The sequence below is a fragment of the Notolepis coatsorum genome, assembly GCF_963971535.1.
Source record: "Notolepis coatsorum genome assembly, chromosome: 6".
Taxonomy (NCBI): domain Eukaryota; kingdom Metazoa; phylum Chordata; class Actinopteri; order Aulopiformes; family Paralepididae; genus Notolepis; species Notolepis coatsorum.
In genome coordinates this window covers 113,151,913-113,177,379 of record NC_140170.1, presented here as the reverse complement: position 1 = coordinate 113,177,379, position 25,467 = coordinate 113,151,913, and the positions used below count along the sequence as shown (strand labels likewise).

General features: G+C 44.4%; 1 protein-coding gene across 7 annotated transcripts in view; it reads left to right on the top strand.

Moving 5' to 3' along the window:
* Window positions 1–1,619: 1,619 nt before the first annotated feature.
* r3hdm2 (R3H domain containing 2) overlaps window positions 1,620–25,467 on the top strand; it is a 199,736-nt gene continuing 175,888 nt past the window's right edge. For 6 of the 7 annotated variants that reach the window (XR_014619818.1, XM_084316860.1, XM_084316858.1 and 3 more), the window contains exons 1-2: window positions 1,620–1,859; window positions 25,174–25,295. The gene's annotated coding sequence lies outside the window, so the exon portion shown is untranslated. The remainder of the gene's footprint in view (window positions 1,860–25,173; window positions 25,296–25,467) is intronic. The other variant, XM_084316857.1, reaches the window with a different exon arrangement.

Sequence of the window (25,467 nt, the reverse complement as noted above, 5' to 3'; positions counted from 1 at the left end):
AGCTGTATTTTGGCTGGAAAAGGCGCATCTATACTTTCCGTAGCCGCATTTCTGGCAGACGCTCTCTGATTGGCCACTGTTGCCCAATCGCGTGACGAGCTGTGTCTTTGCCCATTTCCGAGTCGAACAGCCTGCAAACTACCTGGCGTTCTATCGCCATGCTCTAAGACAAACTCTAACCTTAACCAACTTCGAAAGAGTGCCTAAGCTTAACCGTCGAAAGAACTTGCCGTCACGGCGGTCACGCTCTAAGACAAACTCTAACCTTAACCAACTTCGAAAGAGTGCCTAAGCTTAACCAGTGTAGAAACAGGCGTCGGCCAATCAGAGAGCGTCTTGCCAGAAATGCGGCTACGGAAAGTATAGACGCGGAAAAGGCATATTGGGAGTCCGAAGGGGCAGTACCGGCCAGATCCTGGTAGTGGGGCTATCTCGAGAATGCAGTAACCCCCCTCCTTCCCAGTCCCTAGTGGACCTCTGCTGTTCTCTCTATATGGCTCTGATCAGCTTAGCTTAGTTAGCTTACGCTAACGCAACGCTAATTTCGGTATTTAACGCGACGTGGGCATAAAGGAATGGCGAGGATGCAAAGCATGTTAGATGCATTTGACCCGTTGTGGGAAAAAAAAACAACAGGCACTTATTTCGGGTCGCAAAATAGGCGGACTCTGAAGCAATGCTGTCTAACGTTAACACACGCTGCTACTGAGCTACTGTTGTGGCGGCCGGGCGGATATGCATTGCTCACCAGGGGATTTTCTAAATAAGAGTATCGCAATATGAATAGATCTTTTTATGTTGCATCGATCCTATTTTATAATTGATAATAGATCGATATATCGTCCCACCCCTAATAGACAGCGTCTCAGCCAATCATGCGCCTTGGGGCGGGGTCTTGCCCAGAGATGTATATAATGTATACTTCTTTTCTGGACTCTTTTCGTATCACAAACAGTACTGTATTTGCAAATCTGGTATGTCATAAATGTATAGATGTAGCAGTACTGTCTATCTGTATGTCATATGTTACGATGAATTGAAAATGGGGGACCCTGATGTAAACAAGACGAAAGTCTCTCTGGTCTGCATCCCCTTAACAATTGTATGTATTGAGCTGTACTGTACTGTACCCATTCTGCAATCTGTTAATAAAGTTTTCAATCAATCAATCAATCAAGATGCTGTGGGATTCACAATAACGTGGCTGCCGCCTGGTGGAGATTTGCGCTCTAGTGAGCGCACTTTTCTTGTTGTAAAAATAGTTTACAATCAACCAGGCGAGAACTAGTGAATGAAAAGAGAGACAAGAGGAGAGAAGTGGGAAGGGGTGTTTGTAACGTTTCCCTGCGACTGTCAAGTGCATAGATATAATATGTATCGTGTATGGTCTTCTGTATGTCATGTATGTCATATATATGTTATGATGAATTGAAAATGGGGGACCCTGATGTAAACAAGACGAAAGTCTTTCTCTGGTCTGCATCCCCTTAACAATTGTATGTACTGAGCTGTACTGTACTGTACCCATTCTGCAATCTGTTAATAAACTTTTCAATCAATCAATCAATGCGCCTCTGACGTAGACTATCGGTGAGAGAAAAAAGTGACGCTGCCACACAGAAGCCGGACCGGAGCCGAAGGGAATAGCGTTTGTTTCTTTTTTTCTTTTATTTGAGTCCCTTATTCTTTGGCATTTTCCTTTCTAGCTTTAAGAATCCAGTAGCTGTGCCATTGTTGTCAGACTTCTCTTGGTCCATGAAAGCAAGCCAACGTTTGCGGCGCTGCAGTGTTTTGACAGTCGGGGTCGCAGTGAATCAACACACACCAGGCTATAGCCTCGCCAGCACCATTAGCACTGGGTAAGTCATTCGGAGCTAACGTAGAGTTGTAACGTTACCTTTTATTTTGAGACATATCCGAGCCAGGCGCGGGTTCACTACAAGAGTAAAGTTACTGTAAACAACAGTTGTTTTGCTCGTTAATTGACTGTTACTTGGCTGTAGAGTAGTATATTGTCCCCGAAAAGGCTCGCTAGCCAGCTAACGTTAGGTAGCGATGATAAGCTAGGTAACGTTAGCTAGCTAACACTAGGTAGGTAGCTAATTATACCCGCTGGAGGAAGCAAGCTAATGTCGTGAGCTAGCGTTTAGCTATTGTTAGCTGTGCGTGCTGCCCAGCCAACATGAACAGTGAACTGCATTGCTTCGCCACTGACTGCTGCACCACCTGTGCTCGACAGAACCAACTTGAATAATTCTCCACACGGAAAATGACTAATTGAATAACTCGCAGCTGCCAAAACGGTGAGCTAAATAATATCCGCATTAAATCTAAATACATTTGTTGAAGCTGATTCCAGGAGCCATAGTTCTTCAACGTGCACAATCGGGTTGATATGCATCTAATCCGTCTCCCTCTTCGTTTTGTATAAGTAGGACAATGATACATGTTTCGTTAGCCTAAGCCCGAGGTGACAGCTGAGCTGAAACACTTCATGGCAAACAGGTGGGTGCCACCGTTAATTGTCTGCGTTACTGAATGGGGGATCGATAGTGTGGTGGATGAATGAGTGACTAAATGATGGGTGATTGGTTTTAATTGGGGTTTGTCATCACTCCAAGCACAAAGCTCATTAAGATACCATGCAATTATTCATTAGTTATTAGAACATTTACATAACTTAAAACTGCAGAACAATACATACAATATAAAAGCTGTGATGATGTGATAATGACAATTTGCAAGGAATCAATGCAAAATTATGTCCCACAGGTTCTTGGGTTATTTGTGGTGACAATGAGATCGAACATGGAGGGGGGTGGTTCTGGGACGCTGGAACTAAGCCCTCCCAAGGTGTCTGTGCGTAACTTGACGAAACTCCAGTTGAAGGGAGGTGCCCACTTGATAACCCTGGTGAGATGCTGGCTCTCACTGCCTATTTATTTACACGTTGGGGTGTGGTGGCCATCAGGGGCCCATAGTAGGGTACAGTAAGTAGCATCAGCATTGTCAATACCTGGAGCTCGCTTGATGGGACACGGGTCTGTTGAAGTTGGCAATGCTGTTTGGGCACTGTTATGGGCCATGTAACACTTCCATGGTGTGTAGTTACATAGTATAATTTAAGAATTGTTAGACTTTCTTTTGGCAATTGGAGTGGGATTCTTGATTGAGTGCTTTACCTTATCCTTATCACTAGGGCACAAGTATATTGTGTTTTACAACAAATAAATAGAACATTCACATATACTTACAACTTAAAACAGAAGAATAACGATACAATATAAGCTGTGATGACGGTGAGAATGACAACATGCAAGGAACCAATGAAAATAGTACCCACAAGTTCTTGGGTTATTTGTGGTGATTCTCAGCAGTGCGGAAAAGACTGTACACAGGCAAATAATTACTGTTAATGTTAATGGTGTCAGTTTGGGAAATATGTTTTGGTGGGCCGGTCTGATATTGTTTTATACTGCTGGATGGATGGATGATGCTATCGGTATCGGAACAACTCTAATTGGAGCCGATGAATCCAAGAGCTCAACGAACAATAACACTATGTAACAACCAGCGATGCAGTGGTGGTAGGACGCGGTTACACGCCGTTGTAGTAGATCACTGAGGCAGAAGTGCGTGCGGATGTGCACGCGCACACACAAAAATGCTTTCACAATTGTCACTGGACTCGTCGCGCCGTGCGGCAAGTACCCGGCCGGCACTTATCACCTAGACTTTGCATAATAATAGGTTACCGATAGCATAACAACGAGAAGAGCCAAATTAAAATACAAGCCCTGTACCAATTGGTGGGGGGTTGCTTGATCTGTGGTCCCGACTGGAAGGATGAGACATTAAGTTGTGCTTCAGTCTGAAGGAAACTGTCCTTCTGTAAACTAACTCTAAGTTACATTGTTAATTTAGTTTGTATTTACTTTTCTAGTTTAAGTTAATTCAATTAAAGAAATTGTAACTACAATTACATTTAAAACATTGTTATGCATAATAATCATCTGTTCTGTGCGCAACCGAGGGAACATGTATGCGCGTGCGCGGGAGCACGCGTGCACGTGGCGTTTGGGCAGTTACGACTGCACCACTGGTAACAACCATCAAATGCACTCAAAGCACACACATCCACACGCACACACTCACTTTAAACAAACAACTCACTGCAGCACCCACTTTACACACTTTAGAACACCTAAACACACTTTATATGTATTGGTAAAGAATTTGCACTACAACCCATACCTCATTACACATTACTGTAAATTGTACCTAAATTGTACCTCATCCCATTTCTCTTTTGCACTATATAGTATATTGTATATTAGTATATTGTATAGTATATTGTTTGGTAACTCAGTTACTTTTACTCTGCATTGAACATTGTACATATGTACATACTGAACACTTGTGTCTACGTACGTGACTTCTATTTTATACTGCTATACTTATTTTATTTTATACTTATCTATTTTTGTCTAGCACAGTCTCTGGAGCGTAACAGAAAGAAGCATTTTGTATAAAAGTATTCTGTACTTCTGTATGACAACTAATAAAGAAACTTGAACATACACATTCCCGCTTCAAAAGGAGTTGTTCATGGTTGCCACCCCTTCTATTGACACTTTGGATGCCAGCGACGCATTTTGTCGTTAGTTCATGCCGCCAGTTGAGTGCCGGCAACGCTATATAGCGTTTGTTTGTCGTATTTAATTTTATTGGCGATTTTAATTTGAATTCGCATTTCATCAATCGAGCCTCACGCTAGTGTTGCAGAGTCTCTCTGAGCTCAATTGGGAAGATACCGCCCCCTATTGTCTCTCCCTGTGTAACTGCACCCCATTAGTTTAGACTGATGAAGGGGGGGGGGCCAGTTTGCGTGTATCACTTCCGCAACGGATTTAGTCGGATTTCGGTTTCCGGGTTCGCCTGATTGGCCGCGACGGCCACGTGACACGCCGTGGCACGCCCCGCGGCAGCGGCAGACTTCACTGCCGCTTTCCCACTTCAACGCCAGAGCAATATTGTCGCGCCATCTAATAATATTGTCGCATTGTGGAAAGCAGGATGAGAGAGCGTAGATTTCAGTGTGTATCATTTAATCATTTATCCTTTAACATTTGAAAGGCATACATTGTTGTCATACAGAAGTACAGAATACTTTTATCCAAAATGCTTCTTACTGTTACTGTTAGAGACTGTGCTAGACAAGATAAGTATGAAATAAAATAGTATAGCATGTAAAAATAGAGGTCACCGTCACGCTGTTCAGTATAGACATATGTACAATGTTCGATGCAGAATAGAAGTAACTGAGTTACCATACAATATACTATGCAATGTACTAATATACAATACGGCTCACTTTTCCCACTTCAATGACAGAGCTGCTGTTTAATAATATTGTCGCGTTGTGGAAAGCAGGATGAGAGAGCGTAGATTTTATGCTATACTATTTTATTTCATACTTATCTTGTCTAGCACAGTCTCTAACAGTAACAGTAAGAAGCATTTTGGATAAAAGTATTCTGTACTTCTGTATGACAACAATGTATGTCTTTCAAATGTTAAATGATTAAATGATACACTGAAATCTACGCTCTCTCATCCTGCTTTCCACAATGCGACAATATTATTAAACGGCAGCTCTGTCATTGAAGTGGGAAAAGTGAGCATTAAACAGCTGTTAAATGATAAATGATTAAATGATACACACTGAAATCTACGCTCTCTCATCCTGCTTTCCACAACGCGACAATATTATTAGATGGCGCGACAATATTGCTCTGGCGTTTAAGTGGGAAAGCGGCAGTGAAGTATGCTGCTGCCGCGGCGGCGTGCCACGGCGTGTCACGTGGCCGTCGCTGCCAATCAGGCGAACACGGAAACCGAAATCCGACTAAATCCGTTGCGGAAGTGATACACGCGGCCAGTTTCCTCATTTTACTTTTCCGTCAAGCCAACTGAAGAGACCAAGTGATCGCCGGCCCTCAGAACAGCGTGGATTATGTATTTCCAGCACCCAACGCTGAATCAATAAACGCGACCGATATTTGGAATGGCGATCAGGAATTGGAATAACATTTTTGGATAACATCTGATCTGAAGTAAGGAATCTATTTTACCAGTCTTGGGGTAATCGGAGCTTTTTTCCACAGATATATCAACGTGTCCCATATGTGTGTCTGTGTGCTCGCTGATCAGGAAATGAGAGAATATACTTTTCAGATCGCTTCTATAGCGTGCATAAGTACACATATACTATCGATAATCTAGCGTTTATTTGAAAACGGAAAATGACAACGTTTTTGTATATGCCAGAATATTCCAGTAAATGCCGTTTATCACGGAATCCATATATTTTCCTGAAAAACGAGGGCTTTTCAAAATGCTATAAAACGGAAATGAACCGATTATAAAAAAAAAAAAAAAAAAAAAAAAGTTTCGACAATGTTGACTGCAAACAAGTCATTGATAAGCGATGGGCAGATTAGACACATAGCCATAATTCACAATATCATTGAAGTGGGTGCTGGCATTTAACCACGTTTTACCATGTTAACAAGTTTCAAGTTTCTTTAATAGTTGTCATACAGAAGTACAGAATACTTTCATACAAAATGCTTCTTACTGTTACGCTCCAGAGACTGTGCTAGACAAGATAGTATCAAATAACATAGTATAGCATGTAATTTAGAAGTAGAAAATGAGGTCACAGTGTTCAGTATAGACATATGTACAATGTTCGATGCAGAATAGACGTAACTGAGTTACCATATAATATACAATACTATGCAGTGTACTAATGTACAGTACTATATAGTGCAAAGCAGAAATGGGATGAGGTACAATTTAGGTACAATTTACAGTAAGGTGTACGAGTTGTAGTGCAATCCTTCATCAATAAATATAAAGTGTGGGGAGTGGGTGCTACAGTGTGTTTGTTTAAAGTGAGTGTGTGCTATAAACTGTGTGGGGTGGGTGCTACGGTGTGTTTGTTTAAAGTGAGTGTGTGCGTGTGGATGTGTGTGCTATGTGCGTTTGATGGTTGTTGTTGTGTAGTGTTCATTGTTCGTTTAGCAGCCTGATGGCCTGGGGATAGAAGCTTCTTCTGAGTCTTTCTGTGCTCGCCTTGAGACTCCGGTATCGCTTGCCTGACCGCAGCAGTTCAAAAAGGCAGTTGTTCGGGTGACTGGAGTCTTTAATGATTCTCTTAGCCTTGCCCCTGCAACGCTTGTTGTAAATGTTCTGGAGGGTGGGGAGCCCCCCTCCAATTGTGCGTTCGGCTGAACGTGTCACTCTTTGTAGTCTGCTTCGGTCTTGTGCAGTGCTATTCCCAAACCAGGAGGTGATGTTGCCAGTCAGGATGCTCTCTATTGTACATGAGTAGAAGTTCTTAAGGATCTTCTGACTGACTTGGAACTTCCTTAGGCGCCTGAGGAAGTCGTGCCTTCTTCACAACACTGTCAATGTGTGTGGTCCATGTCAAGTCCTCGGATATGTAGGCTCCGAGGTACTTAAAGCTGTTGACTCTCTCAACCGGTGCCCCGTCGATGCTGAGGGGGCTGTAGTCCTTGACCCCCGTGTGGCAACCAAAGTGTTAAGATATCATCTCCAAACCTATACACTTGAGGTCACTGATTTTATGATCCATTTCGTTAATGTCGTGCCTAGGGAGAATTAATGTCTGCCTGCTTTATATTGCTTCTGTGTTCGTTCAATTTGATTTTTAATTTGCTGGGATGTCTTTTTGACATAGCTACAAGATATGCATGCTCTACATGGGAAGCTTCCATAAATAAAAGGCTCTGGCCTTGAATATGAGTCCGCTCTAACGAGGCGGTCCCTCAGGTTAGTAGCCCTTTTATGTGTGAAGCAATAAAACACTGGAGCAATCGAGCAAAGTAAACACTATATGCCCACATCACAACGATGGGTCTTATAATTGACCATACTCATTTCACCACACAATACAAATGCACACTAGCTGTGGGCCCGGGGCTTACAGTTATATGCTCGTCATCAATCATCCTTATTGATCATCAACACTACTCAGAGAATGGCAATAAATAGCGTGCATACCATCTTTTGTTAATTTGTCAAACAGCCATGGAGCCATCGGTCTCGTTCTGCTTCATAACGTTATTCCCAGGGTCTTTCTTGGGCAGTATTTTATGTCCTTTGATAATCCATGACCAGTGAGTCCTTTTATAATCACCAGCCTGTTGATTGCCTGCAAAGGTCCGACTCGTTTGTCTTTTTTACATTTCACCTTTTCCCCCCCAGTGTGACGCCTACTTCAGGTGCTCTCGGAAGCACCTTCTTTCCAACAAAATCTTTGTTGTTTGCATTGGGAACGGGAGCTCCCGCATCACACTCTCTACCCTCCATTTCAGAAAGCCTGCATTTGTTTACGTTGAGGTTTATGTTTCACTACTCATGTTTTTAAAATTATATTATGTATATATTTTATATCTTTTTCGACAAACTAGTGTATTATATTTGAATGGCAGCGTGCAGTTCACTAGCTTTGTATATTACATTTGTAAATGTGAAAAATCCTATAAGTAGCCTTCTACCGATACATCCGGTAGAGTCAAATCTCTGCCTTGGCACAGATGTTCTACCGGTTCAGCTGTTATACTGCCCACCCCTACCAGGATGTTTGGAGTAAGACATGCCATTGCCCTGTGTGTCACAGCTTCAATTGTAAATTATAACACTGGGGCCTAAAATAGATCAGAGGGTTCACTCAAAACAAGGTAAGATCACAACACAGACTGGTAGAGCTTAGATTTAAACATGAAAGCGCTGCAGCATGTGATGATGATGGGTAACAAGCTCCGCCCTCCTTTCTTGATCCTCCAATCACAACTGATGTCTACGGTTGGTAAGCAACAGACATGGACTCTTATCACCACTCCATCCTTCGGCTGTGTTCAGATTGCATTTAACACTTCCTTGCAGTCTTTTATGAATGAAATCCAGGAAGAGTAATTGATGGATGGATGGTACATTTCTTGACTAACAAACATACATCAATGGTGTTGAATGTTGATCAGTGGGACTTTCGGACACCCGTATTTTCTCAATGTTTTTATGCCAGAGTGTTGAGGAAAGAGTCATGCCATTTGGGAAAGATGGAGGACAGTAGGATCTGAGGAGGTGATTCATTGAATCAACAGTCTGCTGTTGCTAAGCACTGTCAGCGATGTTAAAGATGGAGGATACCGTCTGCTTCTACCTCACACATCCTGAATATCTGTTGGTTCACTCTCTGGTATTGTTAGTAGTCTGTACAAAGTGAAAGGCCTAGTTTGCTTCAGTTTAAATAGGCGATATTCTTCATTTTCCAAGATTGAAAATGGCATAGTTCCATAATTAGATTAAATAATTTTTTTCAAGAAGCATGTCAATACAGGCTAGTCTGGGTGAATGAATAGGTTTGTAGAACATAACATTCAGCACACTGATATAGGCTATATTCGACTTGCTTCTATTATATTCAACCCCTCCCATCAAATATCCCCTATACAGGTAAGGATCCCAAATATAGCCTGACTGTGATATTATGCAAGCTGTCTCATCAGATGGGTAGATCTTATCCAGTAAGACATGAGCGGTGTGTTGGTTTGTCTACCTGCTATCTATATCTGCTTCTGTCTCTGAATATGTGCTTGCAGCAACAGCAGAGTGGCTTTTTCTAGAGAGATTTGAAGAGCTATTTATAGACCTCTGCCAGAGCACCAAGCGTGGTGCTGCTGCTCCTCCTCTCTCACTGCTCTTAACAGCTCCTGTTTCTCTCTTCCTCCCCTTCTCTCTCCATCTCTATTTTATCATCTCTCCTTGCTCTTCATTACCTGTCATTCTCTTTGTTCTCTCTCTCTCTCTCTCTCTCTCTCTCTCTCTCTCTCTCTCTCTCTCTCTCTCTCTCTCCATCCATCCTCTGTTTCCATCACTATCCTCCATTGCTTGCTTGGGTGTAAATTATTGATCTGAGCAGAAGGGGGGCGACTGGCCTCAGATTGGGAATGGCTGCCTGACTGACTTCATCGCTGCTGCAAAACAGTGGGTTTTTTGGCATGACACCGGGAGGGGACAGGGGACGTGAAACGGAAGAAACACTCATCCATCACATTAACATTTACGCCATAAAGCTGGTCCCTGTGCAACCTAGGGCTTGAAATAGTAGTGATGGTGTAAAACAAGCACGAAACCGCGCAGACCCACAGCTCTACCTGCCCATGCGTACAACAAAACATCCCTGGCTGCCAGATTGTCCGTGAGTGATCCCAATTGGCCATGCATAGCGAAGGTTATTCTATAACCCTAGTTATATGAGTATAGCGAGCGCTCTGCTCTATTGGAACTATCCCTTTAATCATACTATCAATGAGAACTTTCTCCACATGTACTCACCTCTGCCTGACCACACCCACATCCGCTCCTATATGAGCGGGGTCGTGGCCACACAATCGGCTCCTTCCCCAGTCTTTCACCACCAAAAAGGGAAGACCGTGGGGTCCTCGGTGAGTCAGAGCGCTCGCTATACTCGTATAACTAGGCTTATAGAATAACCTTCGTTATAAATCGTATAGCTTTACGCTCTGCTCTATTTGAACACAGGAGCTGAGCAGAGCGAACCTACAGGCCCCCTACAACCATCAGAATACCGGGGAGGATCCGAGGCCCCCGGCCCCCCCTAGCGGGGGACGGGAGGGAGATCGGACCCGACTGTGCGAAGAGGGTTTAGCACCTCAAACGCACAGGGTGAGCAGACCGTGGGACTTACCTTTGTTTAGAAGGGCCCGCAACCACTCGAGCGCGCATCCCACACGCCACCAGGGAACGGAGGCGAAGCAAACACAGCCCCCAACATAGGGCTGGGCGATATGACGATATTATATAAATATCGGGTACAGTTCATTAACGATACACTTTTTAAACGTATCGTGGATATCGTGATGTTTTGCCCAAGAGGCTTGTGTTGCGTCAATCTGGTCCACACGTTGACACTTTTGAACAGCGCCGCCCCACACACACACTACTGCATCAAAAGTTACTACTTATGATAACAAAGGCATTAGTTTTGTGGCATTAACGTTATATAGTTACACTTTCAATAACATCAGCGTATTTACATAGCAACGACCGAGGTCGACCTAGATATAGCAAGCATTAGCCGTTCATATCTCAGCCCGTGCTGACTCCGTTGTGCCCATTCTGCGGTCTGTTAATAACGTTTTCAATCAGACAGATGTATGGAAATGCTTTTATTATAACATCCGTTGCAGTAAAATCATTATGCCTCCAGTCGTTTAGTCATTCTGCAGAGCTAAAAGGTAAAAGTCGGCCGCGGCGAGCTACCGCTGCCATTGTTGTTTTCATTGAGCTCTCCAATAGCGGAAGTAAAAAATTAATACGCGCTTGCCGATTGGTGCTAAGAACAGCAGGGCGGGTGCAAGCGATGTGACGTAATTGGCAGACGCGACTGTCAATCAAAATGATTCTGTTTGCCGACTGAATGAATATAAACGTTATTAACAGATTGCAGCATAGGTACAATACAGTACAGCTCAATACAACAACAGTCAACAGTGGACTGGAGGATGCAGACCAGAGAAAGACTTTCGTCTCGTTTACATCAGGGTCCCCCATTTTCAATTCATCATATTTCGTATCTAAATCATATAATATCTCATTGCTAAATATATGCAATATATAATCTAATAATCCAAATCTAATATATAATATAAAAATGCTAAATGCATGGGTATTTTATTTTGTCTTTAATGTTAGCTTGCAAACTCAAATACTGTCTTGGTAAGCCTCATAATGAATTGTTTGGGGGAAAAAAAGAAAAACATCGTGATGCGTATCGTGTATCGCCGAAAGGTCAGAAAATATCGTGATATCATATTTAGGCCATATCGCCCAGCCCTACCCCAACATCACGGGTCAGGGTTTAAAAAAGAAAAAACAAACCCTGTGGCAAGGCCGTAGCAGCGGAGCGCGGAGGAGGTCCCAGCCCTAGGCCACAACCCGAGGACTAGGACCCCCAGAAAAAGGGGCCTGGTGAGGCCAACGAGGCTGTGGCATCGAGACCCCACCAGACGGTCACTGGTGACACCACCCCCCACATCGCCAGCGTATCGGATAGGGCCTAAATCAGGTGAAGGCCCTTCCCCCCCCTTGGCACGCCGCTCTGAAGCGCTCTCAAGGAGGCTTCCCCCCCACAATACTGTGGGGCCAGCCGGCGTGCCGGGGAGACAACCCTCCAAGGAGGTTGAACCCTCAATCCAGGCAAACTGGTCCCAAAAGCAGAACTCGACCTGTGCCCGGAGCACTGCGGACTAGACAGACGCCTAAGGGGTCTACTGTAAGAACAGTACCCCGGCAGAAAGGGTGTTCTGTATGCTGTGCAGTGTGCACCATGTCACAATCTCCACGAAACCCGACCCCGCCAATTTATTAATCCTGCGGCAGGGAACAAAATAACTGGGCGCCCAACGCCAAATGCGCGTAGATTTACCGTCTGGCGTCTAACAATAATAGTCTGCCCGCCAGCTGGCGTGTAGTTCATATCGATACTCTTATTTTGAAAATCCTGTGCGGGTCTCATTGCCGCCCCAAGCGCAGCTCCAGTCATAATATCTGGGCTCCGGCAGCTAGCAACGTTCAGGTTCATATGATACTCTTATTTTGAAAAACCCTTAGCAACTCCGCGAGTCATATGATATCCGCCCACTCAGTGTTGTTTCTTGAAAACAGAGCAGCGTTGTAAACAGAGCAGCGTTAACACAGCAGTGCGCCTACAGACGCGAAATAAGTCTGTGATGTTTTTTTTCTTCTCACGAGTCCAATGCAGCTACATGCTTTGCACCGTCGCCATTCCGTTATGCCCACATCGCCCGAAATGAACGTTTATGTACCAATCACTACAACATTTAACGTCAGCTAACAAGCTAATCCTGATGATCAGACGAGGCAGAGCCACAGTGAACAGCACTGAGGAAAGGGAAATGGGGGGGCACTCTCCCCTTCCCTGTGTGTGTGCGTGCGTTTGGAAAGACGACGGAGTCACTAGTCAGGACTCAGGACAGGAGTATATTATAGTAAACTGAGGATTACTGAGGATGGACAGATAATGTTGATATTCAAATATAAAAATTGAGAGGAGTGGAAGTTTGAAGACGGACTACAATATGATGCGGGGGTGGTGAGTTGAAACAGTGTGTGTGTGTGTGTGTCCCGACCCCACTTCTATGTTTCAATAAATTATTTGCATTTAAAACTATTAACGCTGACTCATTCCTTCAGTCCACTCAAAATTATGCTAATATTCCTTATGTTGTTTATGATATTAATTGAAAATAGCATATGAGAGTATTATATGCAGTGATGCCAGTAACTAGTTACTAAGTAACTAGTTACTCTAATCTGATTACTTTTTCAGTAAATAGTAATCTAACTTACTTACTTTTTACAAGCCAGTAATCTGATTACAGTTACTTTTCCAAGTGGCTGTGTGTTACTATTTAGTTACTATCTCATAATGCTGATGATAAGAGAGCCAGGGGTACAGTCAGCTAGACTGGAGATGGGATGTGCGCTCGTGCACGCACGCACACAGCCACACACGCATGTTTACGTTTATAGCTGATTTTAGAATGGCTTCAGCATGAAGTTAAATAAACTATCCAGTTTGTTTTATAGTGTAATTTGGCTACTTGAGAGAGTGAGAGAGTGAGAGTGAGAGAGAGATTCATGTTACGCGCGACTTGCGGAGTACGCACTGAGTCCGTTGTCTCAGAATGGATTTGGTAGAGAGAGAGAGAGAGAAAAAAAAATGTTGTCATTCTTATGTTGTGGCAGCAGCAGGGGGGACGACGACAACTTCGTAACCTAGTTACTTTCAAAGTAAATAAGTTACTTTGATAATCAAGTAATCAGTAAAGTAACTAGATTACTTTTTAAAGGAGTAATCAGTAATCAGATTATTTTTACAAGTAATCTGTGGCATCACTGATTATATGTAATAATAACACATGGCGATATACTAAAAAGCTATTTATAATTTTTGGCTAGTAAAAAATCTGCCCGGCTGGTACTTTTAAAAATCTACCAGCCAAATGGCTGGTAAGTCAAAAAGTTTGTTCCCTGTCCTGCAGGGTCGAGGTTCAGAGAAAGAGGCTGACACAATTGGCAGACGTCATGAAAGATGGGGGGGCATACTCTCGGGCAGATGGGGTCGGCCCGGCCTCAACCCGAGAGTCGACTCTGCTACCAACACAGCGGGGAGCCAACCACCCCCCTATGTTTATTTTAACAGGAGGCGGTTGCTCCCTTAACCCACTAAGAAACCCCAGAAACATAACTGCGCGTATACACAGGCTATACAAGCAGTTCAAGCGTTTCAGGTATCCAAAGGGTTAACCCAGGCCAACAGGTCATCGAGGGCAAGGCCCGACCTGGGCCTGGCGGACCGGAACCTACACAGGGATGCATAGAGGAGTTGACAGGGCAACCTCCCCGACAGCCCCCTCCCATCCCCAGCTTAGCAGGGAGGGAGGGGTGAAACAAATGGAGAAGGACCAAGCCCCCTAACATAGTGCAAAGGTACAACACAGTATGGACCAAAGCACGTCACTGTTAAGGGCAACTCGTGGTGGCATCCATATGACACACACATTCATGACATCAATCCCAGTGACGTCCGGCCCGACCTGGCATTTTCCCTCCAGAAAAGCACAAAGTCCTTCGGGGTCCAGACCTGCAGATCTGCGCCCCGGCGGGCAACGGGTTAAACTGATCCGGTCCGGCACGACCAGAACCAGTCCTGTGTCCTAGTCACGCCGCCGCCGCCGCCTCCCCCCAGTCCTAAGAGGGGGGTAGGTACGCGTGTCGATCCAAAACATCACAGAGGGTGCCACCAAGACGGTCAGTACGCAAACGCACTGCTCCTGGTGGCCCACCTAATGGGCGTGAGACCCCTCTGCTAATGTTTGATCTACTCCGTCATCTCCCCCCGGAGATATACGTGAGCCGTCAAGTCTAACCTAGTACACTGGCGCTCGGTAGAGACGAGTCTCCCTCGCAGCCAACTGCATAAAAAACGCAGTTTTTATGATGTTTGGTCAACCAAGGTGCGCCGGCCTACAAAGTGGTTTCAACATTGAAAACACCCAGGGCCAGCGCCAATCGGTCTCGCAAGACCATACGCTGATTTCATAAACCAGCGTGTATGCTCGCCGAGAACCCGAAAAACAGTGTTGGTGAATTTATAACAAGAAACACCACACAACGTTTCCTCCTCGCTGCCTGGGACGAGCAGCAGGAAGCCGGCCTATAAGACACGGGTCTTATATGACGAGCCTGGGGGTAAAAAACCTCATCAATTCTGCTCTTTATGGAAGAGGGGAAGACAGAGGTTTCCCCAGAGAGACCTCTACGTGAGTAAACAATTGAAAAAGATACATGTAATAATTGAACCAAGTGACCCAACGGCCCAATACACACTTTCAATAGAGCAGAGCAGAAGACAAACAGTCTTCGAATGCATCGCATCATCCAACTTTGACAATGACAGCGGTCTGCAGCACATAAACAAAATCATATTTGAGGGGGGGGGGGGGGGGGTACAGGGGCAAACAGGGGAAAGTCACTAGCGTCGCCCGCCGCGTGCAGGATGCCGTTTGCCCCCACGGGCAGCCGGCCCGGAGGGACGGTGCTGAGGAGCCGTCGATCCCTACCGTTCCCCACCGTTCCCCTCGGGCGCAGGATGACTGGCTGCAGCGGTAGCGGCTCTTCCTCCACTCTTGGCCTTCTTTTTTGGAGGCCCAGCAGCGGCGGCGGTGACGGTGGCGACGGCCGCCGATCTCTGCCGGCGTTGTCTCCGCCTCACGTCCCCAGTTGCAGTGGCATCGGGTCGGGGAAAGTGGGGTTGGAGCATGGAGCGCTCCTCCTCCATGTCCCTGCAGGCCGCCATCATCTGCTGCATCGCCCACCCGAAGAGTCCAGCATCGGAGAGGGGGGCCGTGAGAAGTGAGATCCTCCTCTGGTCAGGTACCGCTGCCTGCTCCAGCCAAAGGTGGCGCTGGATGAGGGTGGCCAGGGCGCGCTGTTTCCCGGCGGCTATCGCCTGCAGCTGAGACGGATGTAGAATGGCTCCAGCCGCCTGGGCATGGAGGTACAGTTGACGGTCGTCCAGTACCGCCTCGCCCGCCAGCAGCCCCGATATGTAGCGCGCCAGCTGCGCAATGTTGGAGGTTGTAGCCAGGCTCTGTGTCGAGGCGATGTACACCGGGTCACTCCAAATAGCCAACTGCCTAGCCGATCTCCCCTGGGGAAATGGCTTTTGTAATGGCTCCCACACCATCTCTGGGCAAAGGATGGATGCCATCGGGCTATCAAGTCGAGGCACCCCTTCCTTTAGCCCCTGGACCAAACCCACCACCCGTGTGACTGGCACGTAGGAGGGGGTAAGGCAGACGATGCAGGGAATTACCTGTCCCAGCGCCACGTAAGCCTCCATTGAGGGGAAGAAGGGGCAGACAACGCCTGCCTCCCTCACAGGACGGCGTTGCCAGAGATGACCTATCATGTCATCGGGAACAGGTGCCGGCAGTGGCTGCGGCAACGTACACCATTAGCGGCTGCGGCGGCCGCCATAAGCTCAGGGAACATGGCGCGCAACTCGCCTTGCACACCTTCTTCCATGTCACTCGCGTCCCTCGCGTTCGGGAGGCTGCACACACTGTCTCCAAAGGATAGCAGAGCGGTAGCAGGGCATCTCGTCTCCGGGATGGAGACTTTAACCCAGTCCCGGAGCATGAGGGTCCCCAGGAAGACGTAGCACTCTCTGCCACTCCCCAAAGGGGAGAGTGCCTTGTCTCCGCCGGGCCTTCGAACAAGAAAGCCCCCGCCTCCTCCATGTAATCCTCAGTTTCCATCGGATATGGAGAAGAGGCGAGGGAATTCTCGCTCGGAGCCAGCACAACACCGCCACTAGGTCATAGCTGTCAACATTGGCATGTGAAAAAACTTGAAATTTCGCCCCCCCGCCCCCTCCCAATGGAGCTGCCTCGTCGCTGCCATCTGCTGGTCACAACCTGTATGTACCCAGCCATTCTACAATGTTGAAGTGAATCCTAAATCTCCACTAGGCAACCACTTATCAGCCCAACAAGGACTGGTTGAACTACTAGTTGCTACTAGGGATGCACGATAATCAGCAATTATGACGTCATCCCGATAAACCCGATAACGTTATTGATAGCTCCAATAATATAATATAATTTTTGGTAAAAAAAATGCGGTGTGGGTGAATTGGGATGAAGGGCGTTTGTTTTTACTGTAGGCTCCTCCCGTTTTGCCAGTACTGTTGTACGACTGATAGCGTGTGGTTTAGGAAGAGGGCGTTTTACACATCCAGCGCTCCCTTTCTTGGCTGTGACGTAGCCACGTAAGTTTCAAAGCAGCACGGATGTAAACAAAGATGGCGTCAGTAGTGGGAATAGTTTCAGAGGAAAAAATTTGCTTGCTATTTGTAACAAATGCAATGCAGAAGTTCCACGAGGAGGGAAAAGGGCAACAACTTATAATACATCCAACCTAACAAGTCACCTGCAAGATCACCACCGCTACGATGGTGTGTTAAAAGCCTACGACGACGCGCAAGCAGCTAAAGCTGCTGCAAATCTAGCCCCTTTCATGACTGATGCAACCCTCGGTTGAATACGTAGTCACTTATTGCTCTGTAGTAGCCAGGTTAATTTGCACCACCAAGCACTGCTTAAAAGCTAGCGGCTTGAGCCCTTGGGTCATTTCTGTCAAACTTCTTTAATTTAGCAAACGCCTCGTCAATAGGTACAGGCGCTGCTTTGTAGCTGGCTTTGGATTCACAGCAGCTTTAGCTGCTCGCGCGTCTACGCAGGCTTTTAACACACCATCGTAGCAGTGTTAAATGTTAGGTTGGATGTATTATAAGTTATTGACGGATTGTGAATTTTCTGATTCAAATTATATTTATTTGGAAAAATAAATATGGTCACCATCAGTCAAAACTGTTGTCTTGGCTTTGTTTTGTTCATAGTAGTAACGCTCATGTCATGATAAATCTGGTTAGGTCAAAACTACAGGAATATACATTTTAAAAAATTTATAATAATCATTTATAATACAATAAAAATCGGTATCGGTATCGGCCTTGAGGAGCAGAAAGTTATCGGTATCGGGGTCAAAAAAATCAATATCGTGCACCCCTAGTAAAAAGTATTCAAATAAAATAATTAAAATCAAATAATTAGTGTTTCCTGAGCAGCACTCACTGCCATCAACTTAAATACAACGAACAGTCAATTGGTATGATTAAAGGGATAGTTCCAATAGAGCAGAGCGTAAAGCTATACGATTTATAACCCACACACTCACTCAAACAAACAACACACTGCAGCACCCACTCTCCACACTTTAGATCACACAAACACACTTTACACTTTATATTTATTGATAAAGGATTTGCACTACAACTCGTACACCTACTGTGAATTGTACCTAAATTGCACCTCGTCCCATTTCTGCCTTGCACTATATAGTATTGTATATTAGTACACTGCACAGTATTGTATATTGTATGGTAACTACGTCTATTCTGCATCGAACATTGTACATATGTCTAAACTGAACACTGTGACCTCATTTTTTTACTTCTAATTTTACTATGTTATTTTATTTCATACTTATCTTGTCTTGCACAGTCTCTGGAGCGTAACAGTAAGAAGCATTTTGTATAAAAGTATTCTGTACTTCTGTATGACAAATATTAAAGAAACTTTGTTGCAGTCCAGCGTGCCATGGGAAAAGTGAGGGCAATGTCATGAAATCGCCACTTGGATAAAAGATGTGAATAATGACTCTCTTGAAGGATACACTTATTCTAAACAATTTGATCCCTCAATGGACTATTACAAACATCTGCAGAACCACGTCCAAATCAAGTTGCTCTTTCCAAAGAAAAATTTTGGCCAACTATTTTTACAGTGTTACATTATAACTTTATCCAAACTCTGTGCACTGTGAGTCTTCAGCTCCTCATGAGTCAATTGGGTTAATCATTCAGTCAGTGATTGCTCTAAGCCCCACAATACCATATTATCATGACACTAGAGCAGGGGTCGGCAACCTGCGGCTCCCTGGCCCAAAAACAATTATAATATATATATATATTTAAACTTTTTTTTAATTTTTTCTTATTTTGGAGATCGATGTCATACTGTGACACTGAAATGAAAAAATATTTCATCAACTAAGATATTTAGTCAACAAAAATATTTCATCAACTAAAATATACAGTACGTCACACCCCGCGCCTCTCCCTGCCGTCTGCAAGTGGCTAATCTTGAGTTTCCGACCCCCCAGTAAGCTAACCATGGATAAATCCAAAAAAAGGAGTCTGAGGAAAATACAGGGTTTAATTCCGCGTGGACAGATTAATTTGCTTTCACGACTAACGGTGCAGGCTTACCTGTATGCCTGATATATGGTGCGAAATTTGCGAACAACGAAAAATTTACTTTTTATTTGATAGATTTTCCACAAATAAGGGAAGGACTCTAATAGAGCTACATAGTTCAGGGTTTTATTTCAAAGTAGGTCTACAGATGCCAGTGTTTTTTCTCCTTTTCTGTGTTTTATTTCAAAGTAGGTCTACACATGGTGGTCGTTTTTCAAAGTGGACTACTTTTTATTTGATAGATTTTCCACAAATAAGGGAAGGACTCTAATAGAGCTACATAGTTCAGGGTTTTATTTCAAAGTAGGTCTACAGATGCCAGTGTTTTGTCTCCTCTTCTGTGTTTTATTTAAAAATAGGTCTACACAGCCAGTATTTTTTCTCCTCTTCATAAGAGTTTGAGGTTTTCCTTTGTTATAACAGGTAAAAACAGCAATAAAAAGTAATTTTTTTTCTTTTTGTTGCTTTATAATCCCATTAATGCAACAAACTGTGTGCTATAAGTATAAAGTATAATAAATCGCAAATTACTTTGGGTATGCAATTGTCAGGTGTTTTATGCTAAATGTGGGGTATGCTTGGGGATAGGCCTGCCACGATAACACATTTTGCTGGGCGATTAATTGCCCCCGAAAATATCGCGATAAGCGATATTATTGCGACCGGTTAGAGAATTTTTTTTTAGAAATTTATTTCCCAAAACTTTTATTTTGAAGCCCACCGCTCCGTCTTTTCCGGTGTTTAGACTTTTATTTTGAAGCCCACCGACCGGACCGGAAGTATTGTTGTGATTATCCTAAGCAGAAACTATGAGCCGACAACTTGGGCTAATGATATGATGTTTTTGAGCTAATGATAAAACAAATTGTTGGTGAACAACTAACTTTAGGTTAGTTTTAACGTTGGCTACTAACGTTAGATGCAGCTACTACAGGCAATCAACGATGAGGAGGAAGCGTCAAAGCAGTATATAATATAATAGCTGTGGTGCGTAAGCACTGCAGCACGACTCGAAACTACCGGAGTGTTATAATAAATTAATTCATGTTTAACTTGTCCCCGTGTCCAGTCCTTTGACTAGCCCCACCCGTTAATTGTAAACAATGATGCATGTAATTGTATTAACGTTATTCTGTGTTGTACTTGTAGCTATGCTATACGTTGTATTTCGTTTGTAGCTAATGTTGTTAGCATTGAATGAGCATCAACGAACGCTAGATCTTTAATCTTTATTTAGCAGTCCAGTTTCTCCGGGCAGTAGCGAGTAACTACTTGGGTCTAAAAATAGCTAACGTTACACTACAAATAATGCTACTTGGTTAAAAGGAGCAACACTATTAAGAAATGTCTATGTGGCGTTGCCCCACGGAGCTCCCGTGCTGTACTCTAGTAACGTCAGCGGCCCGCCTCCCAACACGGACAGTGACTGAGGGGCACTGGTTCCGCCTCATTAAAACAAACGCGCAAATAGCAATTAATCGCGCCCGTCAAAATCATTGCATTCATTTTAATTATCGCAGCAATTAATCGATTTATTGCTTATCGCGGCAGGCCTACTTGGGGATATATAAAACGTTATACACTGTTATCTTCATTTTAAGGGTAAATAGGTTGTGCGGCTCCCTGAGCATTTTATTTTGTGGGACGTGGGAAAAGTGGCTCTTTTGATAGTAAAGGTTGCTGACCCCTGCACTAGAGTCACCATATTGTAATATCACTATATTGCGATTTACAATTTTTCAACTCTCAAATTATGTGTTTTCTTTGCCTTTTCAGTCTGTTCCTTATTCTAATCGTTTTTATTGAAGTAAAAAAACAAAATCATTATAATATATACTTTTCTAAATTATCGATACTTGGTGTTACTCTATCAATATAATATCGGCACGCACAATATTGTGATTGCTGTATTGATTTCCCACCCCTACTATCCCCTAGTACTCCTATGCTACCTCCTGTCCTCCTTCCTGCTCTCCTAATCCCTCCCTCCCTACTCTCCTCCCTCTCCTTGCTTTCCTCCCTGCTTTCCTCCCTCCATACCTATCATTACCTAATTTTTGCATTTTAAAAGTTTGCATTTTGTACATCATTTTGTACTTTAGGTTGTACTTTAGCTTGTATATTTTGTATAGTGGTTTTGTATCTTTTTATTTTACTGTATGAAGCACATTCTCAGAGGGCTCATACAGAACCAAGCATTTAACTGTAATGTACATGTACTTTATACGTGACTAAAAAAAACATCCCTCCTGCTCTCCTCCCTGCTCTCTCTTCTTTCTTGCTCTCCTCCCTCCCGTTCTCCTTCCTCCCTGCTCTCCCCCTCCTCCCTCCCGGCTCTCCTCCATCCTCCTCTCTCCCTGCTCTCCCCCTCCTCCCTCCCTCTTCTCCTCCTACCTCCCACCCTGCTCTCCCTGCTCTCCTCCCTCCCTGCTCTCCTCCCTCCCTCCCTGCTCTCCTATCTTCCTCCCTCCCTCCCTTCCATTTTCTTGAGAGGAAGATGGTACCTGGCTGTACAAGAGGCTAGTGGACTGGACTTGAGGCATTAGGTGGCATTAGTGCAAGCGTCAAGCGGTCATGTGGTCAAGCTGAGATGAACCGGTCATGTAGGATAGGCTTGAGGACTAGAGTCTATTCAAAGCAATTTAAAGCCAGTATACAGAGTACTGTTATATTAAAATTAGCTATTGCTCATTGCTTGCTAACCCTCACCCTGGGCAAATTAAGGCTTGCTGCCACTGTGGGGCTGGATATCCTGTAAAACATTCCCGGTTAGATGAAGTTCCCCAGGCCAACTTTGCTTTGATATTTCAATTGCCTTTTGTCCACTACCTCTCTTGCCTGTTGCTTGCAGAGAGGTGTAGCCGTAAAGGTCTTCACAAGTCCAAAAAGTTGTGCCTTGACCCAAAAAGACCCATACATGTAGTGCTCAGAACTGAACTAGACCCTTCTATTTTTTTGGAAACCCAAACCCACATAGACCCAGTAAACACTGGACTCGGCTCCGTTCGTGCCCAGGAGCTGTCTGATAGACTGGGACCCAAACGGACGTGATTTAGAGCGGTTTGTGGGGATGGTTGCTTTAATAAGATTTAAGAACTTTTGTTTTACGTCTTACAATATCAGCCTTCTTCCAGCCTCTCCCCTGGGGCTGCCTTTGATGCATAATGTTAAATCCATCCATCCATCCATCCATCCATCCATCCATGCAAAGAAATTGACTCGGTAATACAAATATATCTACATTTGCGTTTGATTGAAAAAGCTTTTAACTTAACACTTAAGCTAATCCCCATGTTATTGCTAAGTACTCTTGCTGTCAGGTAACATTATCCCCGTTCGGGACTAGCTAGCATGATACACTGTTTTGAGCTGACAATGACACTTAAGGTTACTCCAAAATGATGAATTTGCAGCATAACATTTTTAGATGTTTTGTTGCTGCATGCCATCCTCTTTGACATAGGCATTTTGACGCATCCTCCTGTAGGACAGGCTACAATTGCTTGTTGTTGAAAAACTTGAAATACACTTCTACATAGAAATATAAAAAAGGAATGAGTCACACAGCACAGTCCTAACTTTCTCACATTAGTTATTCAGCACTGGAAGACAACTGCAATATTTTCTACTGCAAACATTTCTATGAGACTATGACAACAGTGACCGGTCTTCTTAAACCTAAACAGATTGCAGACTCGGAGCAGAGGTCTTCAACTGTCTAATAACAGTCACTTAGTGCCGCCTTGTGGCAATAGATCCTGACTACATTACAAGTATGAGAATGAGGCAGACCTGTGGCACCCGAACAAGACCCTACCAGGAGGACCCAATTAGACTTAATATAATTTGGACCTGTCCTCGGTCGGGTCCTGGGTAATAGAATCCGGGCGGCCCCGTGAAGACCTCTAGTGTAGGGAGAAGATGATGCAAATATCTAGTCATGAGGGATTCATCTTATTCTCAGTTAATGACGTGTTTTTGTTATACCCCCCCCCTCATTTCTTCCCATCCCTCTGTTTCATTATGTATTTTTGGCCATAGCCGTAGTGTTTCTCTAGCAGCAGGCACCAGTCCAAGCTTGCTTATACTTCACAGGCTATGGATTAGGACTTGTTGGGAGAGTTGCAAGTAATGAAAAATATTAGATGGCATTGGCAATCTTCCTGTAGTCCAAAGAGTGTTAAAGACATAGGCTAGCCTGCGCTTGCATTGTATTTGCTCCTGCAGATCTATGTTATTATGTATGTCCTTTAGGGTAAAACAAAGTACTGTATAAGAACCTTGAATAAGAAAAGAGATTGATTTACCCAATTTTCTCATTGAAGGTCTTGCCATGGTACCCAGTGACATGCAGGAGGCATTTAAACAGCTGCACTTCCTGACCAGCCCCGGGGCCGACTGTTATTGTGATTATATTGTTACAGAGAAAGGGAGAGTGATAGCGATAGATGGAGGGAGAAAGAGAGAGCAAACATGAACTTGAGAGACGAGAGAGAGAGCGAGAGAGAGAGAGGGAGCGTGAGAGCACACGCAAAAAGGGAGGGCTGGGGGAGAAGGGAGCGGTGAGCACTGTGCGCATGAGAGTGAGAGCCATAGAGGGAGAGAGAGAAAGCAAGCAAGGCTCTGTGTCCCTGTAGTGCTTGTGCTTCATTCAGAAAAAGAAAGGGGGCAGTCGGAAGAGCGGTTTCAGTCCTCATTCACAAAAAAGAAAAAACAGGTGTCGTTGCCTACAGACAAGACGGGACCAGAACCAGAGGGAAGGAAGAGGAGGAAAACAAGTCAGAGCATTAGAGCTAAGAGAGAGAGGCAGAGGGGGAGAGAGAGAGCGAGAGAGCACCATCCACCCCTTAAACCCAGCTGATATAGTTGCCGCGGGGGATGGAATTTATTTGAGTATTTATTGAGACAAAACGAATGTCGGCGTTGTCTCGCTTCAGAGCTGCTGCTGCTGCACTGTGCTTTTATCTGTGAAACACCTGATCCTACTTGGCTGGAAACCCAGAGAGCTGAACTCTAAATACAGTAAGCTGCTACTTTGTGCATGTGTGTGTCTTTAACGTGGACCTGGTTGTGTGTGTGTGTGTGTGTCAATGAGGACACTGTTAATATGTAGGCAAGGGGAGTGAGATGTCGACCATTCTCCTGCATTTCAAAACTTTTATTCAACTTGCAGCTATTACCGTTGCCTCAGTCTTATCATGCGCTTTTCATCCTTGCTTCTTTGTAATATTCCCGAGGTATGATTTAGCTTTCAAATCGCTCTGCTCTTTTTTGCAGTCATCATCCTTCGTCTGAAGCCCATTATAGCTGCAAAGAATAATTTCAATGTATTTAATTGGGCCCTACTTATTACCAGTGCAGAAATCAAAGAATAGGGCTTGTCGAAAGACAATGCAACGTCCCTGCTGTTTCACTTACCTGCTGTGGGTTTTATCGTCTTAAAGTGCACGCTTTATCTGCAGTTGGTGATTGGTTTTTAAGTGCCTGGATTTTAATTATTATGGGATGAACTGAACAGCGCTGTTTCATTAGCCATCTGTATGTTTGTGTTGGTTTCCATTGTGTGTGTCCTCTGTGCGGGTGTACACGGCGTGTTTGACGAGGTTGATGCTGAGGTAATGAGGATTCCCTGTTTCTGTGTTCTTGTGTAGGAAGAGAAGGAGTAAGTGGGGGTGGAGGTGGAGAATCACCAGGAAGGGGGCGTCACTCACTTTGCCATAGGGAGGAAACGGTTGCCAGTTTCACTATAAAACCGTGGTAAAATTCCAGACTGGTTAGTATTACCGTTTTCATTTGAATAATTATAACCATTAACCACATTTGATTAACCACTCTTTCAAAAAGCTTGGCATGGTTTGTGGTAAATACTATCCAGCATCAACCAGGGTTTCCGCTTGAAAAAACTAGTGCTGGTTCACGTGTTTCAATGTCCAAATGGGAACAAT